At 42.3% G+C, this 12,191-nt stretch overlaps 1 protein-coding gene across 4 annotated transcripts in view; it reads right to left on the reverse strand.

The window, feature by feature from the left end:
• Positions 1-2,880: 2,880 nt before the first annotated feature.
• WDR89 (WD repeat domain 89) overlaps positions 2,881-12,191 on the reverse strand; it is a 56,065-nt gene continuing 46,754 nt past the window's right edge. For all 4 annotated transcript variants that reach the window (XM_017977150.4, XM_078335091.1, XM_078335089.1 and 1 more), the window contains one exon: positions 2,881-4,588. The gene's annotated coding sequence lies outside the window, so the exon portion shown is untranslated. The remainder of the gene's footprint in view (positions 4,589-12,191) is intronic.

Here is a 12,191-nt window from a genome sequence, read left to right on the forward strand (position 1 = left end):
CCTGCCTCAGCCTCCTCAAGTGCTGGGATTACTTGCATGAGCCACTGCGCCCAGCCTACGATTTTTCTTTATAAATTACCCAGTTTGTTGTATTATAATAACAGAAAATGAAATAAGACAGGCAGTGTTAGAGACAATCCTTGCAAACAACTTTTTAAGATAAGAACCACTAAGATGTTCATTTTATATATGAGAAAACAGAGGTTTACAGAAGTAAAGTTGATTATGATTCCAAAATTGAAGCAAGCAATGTAAGTATGGGAAATAAGAGCTCCGGGGCTCAGCCTCAGGATTTTGTATAAGAATTAATTGGTTTTTGAATGAATTCGTTTTTATATAAATTGGTTAACAGTGTTGACTCAGATGCCAGATTGCCTGGGTTTAAATTCTGGCTGTGTTACTTACCACTTCTGTGATTTTAAGGGGGCAAGTTACAACTTCTTTGGATCTTAGTTACCTCATATAAAAAAAAAACTGTGGGGGCCGGGCGCGGTGGCTCACACCTGTAATCCTAGCACTTTGGGAGGCCGAGGTGGGTGGATCACCTGAGGTCAGGAGTTCAAGACCAGCCTGGCCATCATGGAGAAACCCCATCTCTACTAAAAATACAAAAATTAGCTGGGCATGGTGGTGTGCGCCTGTAGTCCCAGCTACTCAGGAGACTGAGGCAGGAGAATTGCTTGAACCCGGGAGGCGGAGGTTGCGGTGAGCCGAGATCGTGCCATTGCACTCCAGCCTGGGTAACAACAGCGAAACTCTGTCTCAAAAAAGAAAAGAAAAGAAAAGAAAAGAAAAAGAATGTGGAAATTACTATCCTTACCCTTTGTGATAAATTAAATGCCTTAATATGGGCTAAATATTTAATATAGTGCTCTGGATATAAGAAGTGTTCAATAAATGTTAGCCGTTAATTATTATCATATCATCACTGAAACTAAGTTTGCCTGGTAGTAAAGGTCAAATAAAATGAGGTGCAGAGGTGTCAGTCACTTATCACACAGTTTTGTGCTTGAGAACTTTCATATTCATTTTATGTTGCATGATTCCATCACTACAATGCTATTGGCAAGTACAGTCAATTAGGCCATCTCCATTTTATAAATTCATCCTTTCAACAGCATTTAGTGAAAACTCTTATGTACATTGCTATGTTCTGAACATTCAAAGATGTGAACGCATGGTCCCTGTTCTTACATTAATAAAAGCTATCTTGGGGAGTGTGTTTGTGTTTTTGTTTGAGACAGAGTCTTGCTCTGTCACCCAGGCTGGAGTTCAGTGGCACTCTCTTGGCTCACTGCAACCTCCACCTCCCAGGTTCAAGCATTTCTCCTGCCTCAGCCTCCCTAGTAGCTAGGATTAAAGGCATGAGTCACCGCACCCGGCTAATTTTTGTATTTTGGGTAGAGATGGGTTTCACCATGTTGGCCAGGCTGATCTCCAACTCCTGACCTCAAGTGATTCACCCACCTCCACCTCCCAAAGTGCTGGGATTACAGGCTTGAACCACCATGCCCAGTTGGGAGTGTTTTGTTGTTGTTGTTGTTGTTTGAGACAAAGATTTGCTCTTATTCAGACTGGAGTGCAGTGGCTCGATCTTGGCTCACAGCCAACCTCTGCCTGTTGGGTTCAAGTGATTGTCCTGCTTCAGCCTATGAGTAGCTGAGATTACAGGCATGTGCCAGGGATTGTGTTTTTAAGGGACATTTGACTTTCTACACTTCATTTGAATTTTGTATATATTTATACACTTTCTTTGTTGTTTGTTTATTATTATTATTATTTTGAGATGGGTTTTCCTCTATCGCCCAGGCTGGAGTACAGTGGCACAATCTTGCTACTTGCAACCTCCACCTCCTGGGCCCAAGCGATTCTCTCATCCCAGCCTCCCAAGTAGCTGAGACTACAGGTATGCACCACTAAGCCCAGCTAGTTTTTTTGTATTTTTAAAAGACAGTTTTGCCAGGCTGCCCAGACTGGTCTCAAACTCCTGAGCTCAACTACTCCACTTGCCTTGGCCTCCCAAAGTGCTGGGGTTACAGGCATGAGCCACCACGCCAGTCCAGAAGTGGCAGTTAAGCAGTGACATAAAAAATGAGTAAACGTTTGCCAAATGAATGAAAAGAGAATTTTAAGCAGAATAAGTATGAATGAGCATGATATATACCAAAAGAACTACCTACTGTTCAGTGTTGCCTGACATGAAGCGAGGGGCAAATGATGTAAGTTAAGGCTGGCTAGGTAAGAAGGAGTCAAATAGGCCGGGCGCGGTGGCTCATGCCTGTAATCTCAGCACTTTGGGAGGCCGAGGCGGGTGGATCATGAGGTCAAGAGATCGAGACCATCCTGGTCAACAAGGTGAAACCCCGTCTCTACTAAAAATACAAAAATTAGCTGGCATGGTGGTGCGCGCCTGTAGTCCCAGCTACTTGGGAGGCTGAGGCAGGAGAATTGCTTGAATCCAGAAGGCGGAGGTTGAGGTGAGCCGAGATCGTGCCATTGCACTCATTCCAATCTGGGTAACAACATCGAAACTCTGTCTCAAAAAAAAAAAAAAAAAAAAGGAGTCAAATAATGAAAGAATGTACTATATAGAGATGTTCATAATTTGCCGTATAGGAATAAAATTATCTCCATGAAGAATTTTATGTTGGGGAGAAACATGGTCAGATCTGTCTCACACTGTTGGCAGTGTGTGTGATGGAAACTGGTAATTCTCTAAAAGGCTAACGTGGTCGAGGCAATACTAACACCTGAATGCAGATCTTCTGAGCCCAAGTTTGTGAGTTTTCTATTAAGCCATGCTGACTCCTCTATAAAGCAATAAATAAAAGATCCCACTATTCACTGTATTGATTTGTTAGTGAAATTTAAACTCGTGACTAGGGAATGAGAAACTATTTAATGTAATCACTAAGCAACCATACCTTGTCTTTTATCCCTTTGGGGGGACATGCCTATTCAAAGTATGTTTCTCTTGAATTTCATCTCTTCATTTGAATGGAAGCGAACTTACAATTCATTAATGCTTCAGATATGTGACAGCATCATTTCCACTGAACAATATGCTTCAGGGTCTATATATCCTTTATAAATTCATGATATTTTTGTATTAAGTTTAATTTCTACTGATATAGTATAATCCCATTTTCTCCAGTTCATTTCTTAAGATATGTATCAAGTGCAAAGATGTAAGGTCAGCAGCCTTTAGAAGGAGAGCTTGCTTCCTTCGTGAGAGGATAACCACTCTTGGTGTGTTGAAGCCCTCTTTACTTCACACTCCAGTCCCCAGCAGAGGGCTTCAGTCAGCCTCATGTGCAGCAACCTGGCTGGCAGGGAATATGCAACTTGGTGTGACAATGCTTTTGCTTCCGATGCTCCTCGCCCCAGCCACCCAAACCCCAGAGTCCATGCTGTCTCGCAGAAGAGAAGGGAAAGGGCCAGACGCGGTGGCTCAAGCCTGCAATCCCGGCACTTTGGAAGGCCAAGGTGGTGGATCACGAGGTCAAGAGATCAAGACCATCATGGCCAACATGTTGAAACCCCATCTCTACTAAAAATACAAAAATAAGCTGGGCATGCTGGCACACACCTGTAAGAGTCCCAGCTACTCGGGAGGCTGAGGCAAGAAAATCACTTGAACCCCAGAGGCGGAGGTAGCGGTGAGCTGGGATCTGCCGCTGCACTCCAGCCTGGCAACAGAGTGAGACTGTCTCAAAAAAAAGGAAAAGAAAAAGAGAAGGGGAAGAAGGTCCTGTACTACTAGCACTCCCTTGGCTTTTTCTTCGTAGAGCACAATCCCATTAATCTGAAAGCATTCCATGGGTTCCCCAATTCCCCAGATCTTCATGGTTGGTATGATCCTATGTGATCATCAGAGCTTTAGTCTCAATTCATCCTAGGGATGGAATCATCATTCTGGCAAAATTCATGTCATCAAATGTCTCTTTGCCATCTGTGTTCCACTTCCTGCTTGCTGGAGCTAAGCCTCTCACTCCTGGGGCTAAGTTCAATTTTTTCTACTATTCCTAGCAACATGGTCTTTTTATTCATGCGCTCGCTCATTCATTTATCCATTCTTTATGAGGCTATTCTATGCCAACTACTGTGCTAGTTACTTGGGGCACAGTATTGAACAAAACAGGTCCTTCCATCATGAATCTTCTGCTCTAGTGACCCTGATATTGGGGGAAGGGGTTGATAAAAGTAAAGAACAGCTTGTTGACTGAGACCGGGAGGAAATGAAAGCATCTACAGTTGCCAACAGCGTAATTGGTGCATCTTAAGTAAGAAGTTTAAACATATTTTAATGGTTATATATGAGCATGATTGCTATTTTCAATTTAATTAGAGGGAAGCCAATATGCCACCTCTTAACATATTGCACTACAGTCCATGAGAATGGGGCTATTTGTTTAAAAGTTAACATGATTCTTCAAAACACTAAAAATAGAATTCCCATATGATCCAGCAATTCCGCTTCTGAGTATATATCCAAAAAAACTGAAAGCAGGATCTTGACAAGATATTTGCACACCCATGTTCATTGCAGCACTACTCCCAATTGCCTAGAAGAGAAGCAGTCCAATGCCTGTGAACACATGAAAGGATAAAGAGAATGTGGCATATACGTACAAGAGAGTATTATTCAGCCTTATAAAAAGAAGGACATTCTGTCACATGCTACAACATGGATGAACCTTGTGAATATTATGCTGAATGAATAAGCCAGTTATAAAAGGACAGATTCTGTAGGATTCCACTTATGTGAAATATCTATAGTCAAAATCGTGGACACAAAAAGTAGAATGATGGTTCCGTGGTGCTGGCAGGAAGGGGAAATAAGGAGTTGTTTAACAGATACAGAGTTTCAGTATTGCAAGATGCAAAGTTCCAGAGATCTGTTATACAATAATGTGAATATAGTAAACATTACTTAGTTATACACTTTAAAAATGGTGAAGTGAATTTTATATTACATGTATTTTACCACAATTTTCTTTTCTTTTATTTTTTGAGACAGAGTCTCATTCTGTTGCCCAGGCTGGAGTGCAGTGGCATGATCTTGGCTCACTGCAACCTCTGCCTCCTGGGTTCAAGTCATTCACCCATCTCAGCCTCCCAAGTAGCTGGGATTACAGGCACATGCCACAACACCCGGGGCTAATTTTTGTATTTTTATTAGATAAATGTTTCACCATGTTGGCCAGGCTGGTCTCAAACTCCTGGCCTCAAGTAATCTGCCCACATCGGCCTCCCAAAGTGCTGGGATTATAGGTATGAGCCACCGTGAGCAACCACGCCCAGCCCACAATTAAAAATAAATTTAAAAAAATATTTTAGGGCCGGGAACGGTGGCTCACACCTGTAATCCCAGCACTTTGGGAGGCCGAGGTGGGCGGATCACAAGGTCAAGAGACTGAGACCATCCTGGCCAACATGGTGAAACCCTGTCTCTACTAAATATACAAAAATTAGCTGGGCGTGGTGGCGTGCACCTGTAGTCCCAGCTACTCGGGAGGCTGAAGCAGGAGAATTGCTTGAATGTGGGAAGCAGAGGTTGCAGTGAGCCTAGATCCGGCCACTGCACTCCAGCCTGGTGCCTGGCGACAGAGCAAGACTCTGTCTCCAAAATAATAATAATAATAATAAACTTATAGGCTGGGTGTAGTGGCTCACACCTGTAATCCTGACACTTTGGGAGGCCGAGGCAGGTAGATCACCTGAGGTCGGCAGTTCAAGACCAGCCTGACCAACATGGAGAAACCCCATCTCTACTAAAATTACAAAATTAGCCAGGCGTTGTGGCACATGCCTATAATCCCAGCTACTTGGGAGGCTGAGGCAGGAGAATGGCTTGAACCTGGGAGGCAGAGGTTGTGGTGAGCCAAGATTATACCACTGCACTCCAGCCTGGGCAACAAGAGCAAAACTCCATCTCCATTTGTACAGCAAATACAAATATAAAAACTATTCTTGCTATCCAGTCTGCCAATTAACTTCAAATCTGAAAGGATATGTTTTTGTAAGATTCAGTCACCCTGTAAGTATTCATTAGTGTGTCAAGCATTGGCTAACCAATACAGCAACGGACAGTGGACAAGATCATTGCCCTCAAGAACCCAATCATTTTAGCAAGTGAGACAGGTATTAAACAAGTAAGCAAAAATATAGATTGTGATCACTGCTAGGAAGGAAATAATCAGGGTGGTGAGTGGAGAACGACTTCAAAGGCAGAGATTCCTTAGCTAACAATGCAGTATCAGACCAGATGTGGTGGTTCACACCTGTAATCCTACCACTGTGGAGGCCGAGGCGGGAGGCTCACTTGAGCTTAGGAGTTTGAGACCAGCCTGGACAACACAGAGAGACCCTAACTCTACACAAAAACTAAAAATAAAAAAATTAGCCAGCATGGTGGTAGGCTCCTGTAGTCCTAGCTGCTCAGGAGGCTGAGGCAGGAGGATTGCTTCAGCCTAGGGATTAAAGGCTACAGGGAACTGAGATCATGCCACTGTACTCTGGCCTGGATGACAGATCAAGACTATCTCAAAAACAAAAAAAGCAATATCAAAAATGTAGCTTATTTGCTAATACCGTTAGCCTCTCAAAGAAAAACAAGGGTGGGAGTGGTTACAATATGTCATCTTTGAGTCTTTTATATTCTACCTCAGGTTTGTATACTTGTTTTCCTCTGCCAAGAATGTGCTGTCTTCAACTTTTAACTCCTTATCTTTCAGGGTTCAATTCAAATGTTGTCTCCTAAAAGCAAAGCTTTCCAAAAAGCTAGCAAGGTTTATACATACCATGCTTCTGCAGTCATGTGCCACATAACATTTTAATGACAGATCACATATATGATGGAGGTCCCATATGATCGTAATGAGTATTTGGGTTTTTTTTTTTGAGACAGAGTTGCTCTTGTCACCCAGGCTGGAGTGCAGTGGCATGATCTCAAATCAGTGCAACCTCCGCCTCCCAGGCTCATGCGATGCGATTTTCCTGCCTCAGCCTCCTGAGTAGTTCTCAGCCTTTTTTTTTTTTTGAGACAGAGTCTTGATCTGTCACCCAGACTGGAGTGCTCTGGTGCTATCACCGCTGACAACAACCTCCACCTCCCGGGTTCAAGCAATTCCCCTGCATCAGCCTCCTGGGACTACAGGCACCTGCCACAATGCCTGACTCATTTTTGTATTTTTAGTAGAGATGGGGTTTCACCATGTTGGCCAGACTGGTCTCAAACTCCTGACCTCAGGTGATCCACCCACCTTGGCCTCCAAATCTGCTGGGATTACAGGCATAAGCCACCATGCCCAGCCCCTTCTGTATGTTTAGATACACAGATACTTACTATTGTGTCACAATTGCCTACAGTATTCAGTGCAGCAACATACTGTGCAGACTTGTAGCCTAGGAGCAATTAGATATCCACATAGCCTAGGTGTGCAGTAAGCTATACCACTAGGTGGTATAAATAAACTCTGTCATGTTCTCATGACAAAATTGCCTAATGATGCACTTCTCAAAATGTATTCCCATCATTAAGTGATGCATGACTGTATTTCTTTTCTGTTTTTTGCTTGTTTTTTCAGACAGTCTTGCTCTGCTGCTCAGGCTGGAGTGCAGTGGTGAAAACTTGGCTCACTGCAACTTCTGCCTCCCAAGTTCAAGTGATTCTCCTGCTTACTGTAATCCCAAGTAGCTGGGATTACAGGTGCCTGCCTTCGTGTCCAGCTAATTTTTTTGTATTTTTAGTAGAGACACGGTTTCACTATGTTGGCCAGGCTGGTTTCAAACTCCTGACCTCAAGTGATCCAGCTGCCTCGGCCTCCCAAAGTGCTGAGATTACAGGTGTGAGCCACCAAGCCCAGCTGTCTTTTCTGTTTAATTCACCTAGTTTATATATTTTTTCCTTTCCTGCCTTTAAAAAAGTTAATAATGTTTTGTTTATTGTTCTATTTTTCCCTCATTGTTATACGTTCTCTTAGTGGTTAACCTAGAAATTACACATGCAGACTTAACTTTTTACAATCTAAAAGAAATCATTATTTTTCCTACTTCTTAACAAACCTAGAACCTTAAAACACCTTAAGTCCACTTACCTCCCTCCTATCGTTTTCATTGCTTTCGTGCATTTTAATTGTATATATTTTTTTAATTCTATGGCACCTTACTAGTCCTGCTTTGTACACACAATATTAATTTATACCCATGCACATATTTACTACTTGGGGAGCTCTTTATTATTTTTATTACTAGGATTCTGTCTGGAATCATAATTGTTTTCCTTCTACCTGAAGAGCCCCTTTTAGTGTTTCTCTTAATGCAGGGCTGCTCGTGACTAAATCTGTCAATTTTTGTCTATAAATATAGTTATTTAACAATTTTTTGTTATAGAATTCTAAGTTGCCTGGGTTTTTATTTTTCTTTTAACATTTTAAGGATCTTTTCTTCTTGTCTTTTTTTTTTTAATAGAGACGGGGTTTCACCATGTAAGCCCAGACTGGTCTCAGTCTCCTGAGTTCAAAGCACTCCACCTGCCTTGGCCTCACAAAGTGCTGGGATTACAGGCGTGAGCCACTGTGCCCGGCCCTTGGATCTTTTCTCCTTGTCTTCTTTCATTTTTTCTGTTGAGGTGTCAGTTGTTACTGTAATTATTATTGCTATGAAGGTACTGTGTGTTTTTTCTCTAGTTGCTTCAAGAGTTTCACCCCCATCTTTGGATTTCTGCAGTGTAACTGATAATGAACCTATGTGTACTTTTCTTTTTACTTATCTGGGATTATTTTCATCATTTTTGGAAAATTCTTGGCCATTATCTCCTCAAATGTTAAATTTGCTTTGTTCTCTCTGTCCCTGCACCATCTGTGGCTCCAGTTATACATATATTAGACCATCTGACTGTGTCCTGTTATCTGAAGCTGCCTGGTTACCTTTTCCCTCTCATTTTTCTCTTGTACTTCATTCTAAATTTTTGTTTGTTTGAAATCGAGTCCCACTCTGTCGCCCAGGCTGGAGTGCAGTGGCACTATCTCAGCTCACTGCAACTTCCATCCCCCACTCACCCTACTCCCCCTGCCCCCACCAAGTTCAAGCGATTCTCCTGCATCAGCCTTCTGAGTAGCTGGGATTACAGGTGTCTGCCACCATGACCCACTAATGTTTTGTATTTTTAGTAGAGACGAGGTTTCACCATCTTGGCCAGGCTGGTCTTGAACTCCTGACCTCGTGATCCACCTGCCTTGGCCTCCCAAAGTGCTGGGATTACAGGCGTGAGCCACCACACCTGGCCTTTTCTGAATATTTTAATTGACCTATCTTAGTTTTCTGCTGCATCTGATTAGATGTTAAATTCATCCACTGAGTTAATTCAGTGACAGAATGTCCATTTGAATTTTTATACATGTTAATGTTACTGTTGAAGTTATCCATCTTTTCATCTTTTTAAATGTTTCATATATTAATCAGTAAAAGTTTAAATTTTTTTTCATTCAGGAAGTTCCTAAACTATTATTTTAAGACTTTTTCTGTCAATGCTAATATTTGAATCTCCTTTTATTGTATGTTTTCCCCTCTAGATCATTAGTCCATGGTTTTGTCTTTTTACATGCCTATTTTGAATTGAATTTCAGATATTATGTGTGTGTGTGTGCGCACACACAGAGCCCAGATGATATTATTTTTCACCAAAGATGGTTTCTCTTTTCATGATTTTTCTTTAATTTCATATTTTGTAGAGCTAAGATATTGCTATGTTGCTCAGGCTGAAGTGCAGTGGTTATTTACAGGTGCAATCATAGCACACAACCACCTTGAACTACAGGCCTCAAGGTATCCTCCAACCTCAGCCTCCTGAGTAGCTGGGACTATAGGCTTGCACCACCATTCCCAGCCCCTTCGTGAAGAATTTTAATACAATCAGTAAGAGGCTTACACAATCATTGTAATTCCTAGAATATCAAATAACAGACCTATAGCACTGAAGTGGGTAGTTGTTAAGTTCTTAAGAGTGTCTCCTGAATTTGTGGCAAATCTCACAGACTTCTATGAAATCATGATCTGTAGCAGCATAAAAAATAGTTCTCTGGAAGCTCAACTAAAAGCTGTCTTAAAATTCACATACGCCCAGTTATCTGCATGTCCTTGTCTTTGTATAATAACGGGCTCATTTCTTTTTGACCTTTCAATACTCACATGAATGCCTCTTATTAGATGTGCCAGACTAAGCTGGATAGGAAACAGGATTCTGAGAAATGTAGTTCCTAGATTATCTGCAATGCAGAGAAACCCTTAAAATGGGGGTGTTTGTGATGCCAAGTTAACAGCAAATAATCAGCATAAGAAAGGCGTTTGATCCAATGTCAGATTGGGGCTACAAATTTTTCTTCAGCACTTTCATCACAGAAACCATCTCAAGTAAAATTTAGCACTAAAACACAAAACAAAAAAACAACTACAACCTGACAATCTGTCAGTGTAATTCAATTAGAATACCAAATTCCAAACCAAAAAGCTGTTATTTGAATTATTTTTGGTGCAATTTTCTCTTGAAATATTTAGGCCAGGTGCAGTGGCTCATGCCTGTAATCCTACTACTTTGGAAGGCTGAGGCAGGCAGATAGATTGAGCCCAGGCGATCAAGACCAGCCTTGGCAACATGGTGAAACTGTCTCTACAAGAAATACAAAAATTAGCTGGGCATAGTGATGCCTGCCTGTAAATGGTGCCACTGTGCTCTGGCCTGAGTGAGAGTGAAAAACTGTCTCAAAAAGAGAAGGAAGGGAGGAAGAGAGGAAGGGAAGAAGGGAGGGAGGAAGGGAGGGAGGGAGGGAAGGATGGAAGGAAGGAAGGAGGGAAGGAGGGAAGGAAGGAAGGAAAATACTTGGCTTTGGTTGAGTATTCTTTGTAATCCAGCTGGTTAGAGGTAGTTGAAAGCAAGTATGTATGTAATACATATTTCTTATTTCTCTGTTTTTATGTGGACCAGTCTGCTGGTACTATAATGGTGAAATAACAGTGGGCCAACCAAGATTTATACAGTTGCTTCCAATAACTTATTGGGAAAATCACCTAATAAAGTTGGATGAATATGTTACTGCTTTAGAGCAATGGCTGAACTTCCAGTAGTTGTTTTATTTTTATTTTTGTTTTGTTGTTTTTGTTTTGAGTCAGTGTCTCTCCCTGCACCCAGGCTGGAGCGCTGTGGTGTGATCACGGTGCTCTTGCAGCCTCAACCTCCCAGGCCCAAGTAATCCAACTACCTCAGTCTCTTGAGTAGCTGGAACCACAGATATACACCATCACATCTGGCTAGTTTTTTTGTTTTTTGGTCTCACTATATTGCCCAGGCTAATCTCAAATTCCTGAGCTCAAGCCATCTGCCTGCATTGGTCTTCCAAAGTGCTGGAATTACAGATGTGAGGCACTGTGCCCAGCCCTGAACTTCAAGGTTTTTTTTTTTTTTTTTTTTTTTTAACCGGGTTTCACCATGTTGGCCAGGCTGGTCTTGAACTCCTGACCTTAGGTGATCCACCCACCTCAGCCTCCCAAAGTGCTGGGATTACAGGTATGAGCCACCATGCCCGGCTCAACTTCAAGTTTTTTAAAAGAAGATAGGATTTTCCAGTGACCAGATCTTTCTTTTCTTTTCTTTTTCTGAGATGGAGTCTTGCTCTGTTGCCTAGGCTAGAGTGCAGCGGCATGATCTCGGTTCACTGTAACCTCCTCCTCCCTGGTTCAAGTGATTTTCCTGCCTCAGCCTCCCAAGTAGGTGGGACTACAGGCACATGCCACCACGCCCAGCTTATTTTTGTATTTTTAGTAGTGACGCAGTTTCACCATGTTGGCCAGGTTGGTCTCGAACTCCTGACCTCGTGATCCACCTGCCTCGGCCTCCCAAAGAGCTGGGATTACAGGCATGAGTCAAAACACTCAGCCATGATCAGATCTTTAAAGAGAAAACAGGCTGGACACAGTGGCTCACTCCTGTAATCCCAGCACTTTGGGAGCCCAAGACAGGTGGATCACCTGAGGTTAGGAGTTCGAGACCAGCCTGGCCAACATAGTGAAACCCTGTCTCTACTAAAAATACAAAAAAAATTAACCAGGCATGGTGGTGGGTGCCTGTAATCTCAGCTACTCGGGAAGCTGAGGCAGGAGAATCACTTGAACCAGGGAGGCAGAGGTTGCAGTGA

The sequence above is a fragment of the Callithrix jacchus genome, chromosome 8 (assembly GCF_049354715.1).
Source record: "Callithrix jacchus isolate 240 chromosome 8, calJac240_pri, whole genome shotgun sequence".
Taxonomy (NCBI): Eukaryota; Metazoa; Chordata; class Mammalia; order Primates; family Cebidae; genus Callithrix; species Callithrix jacchus.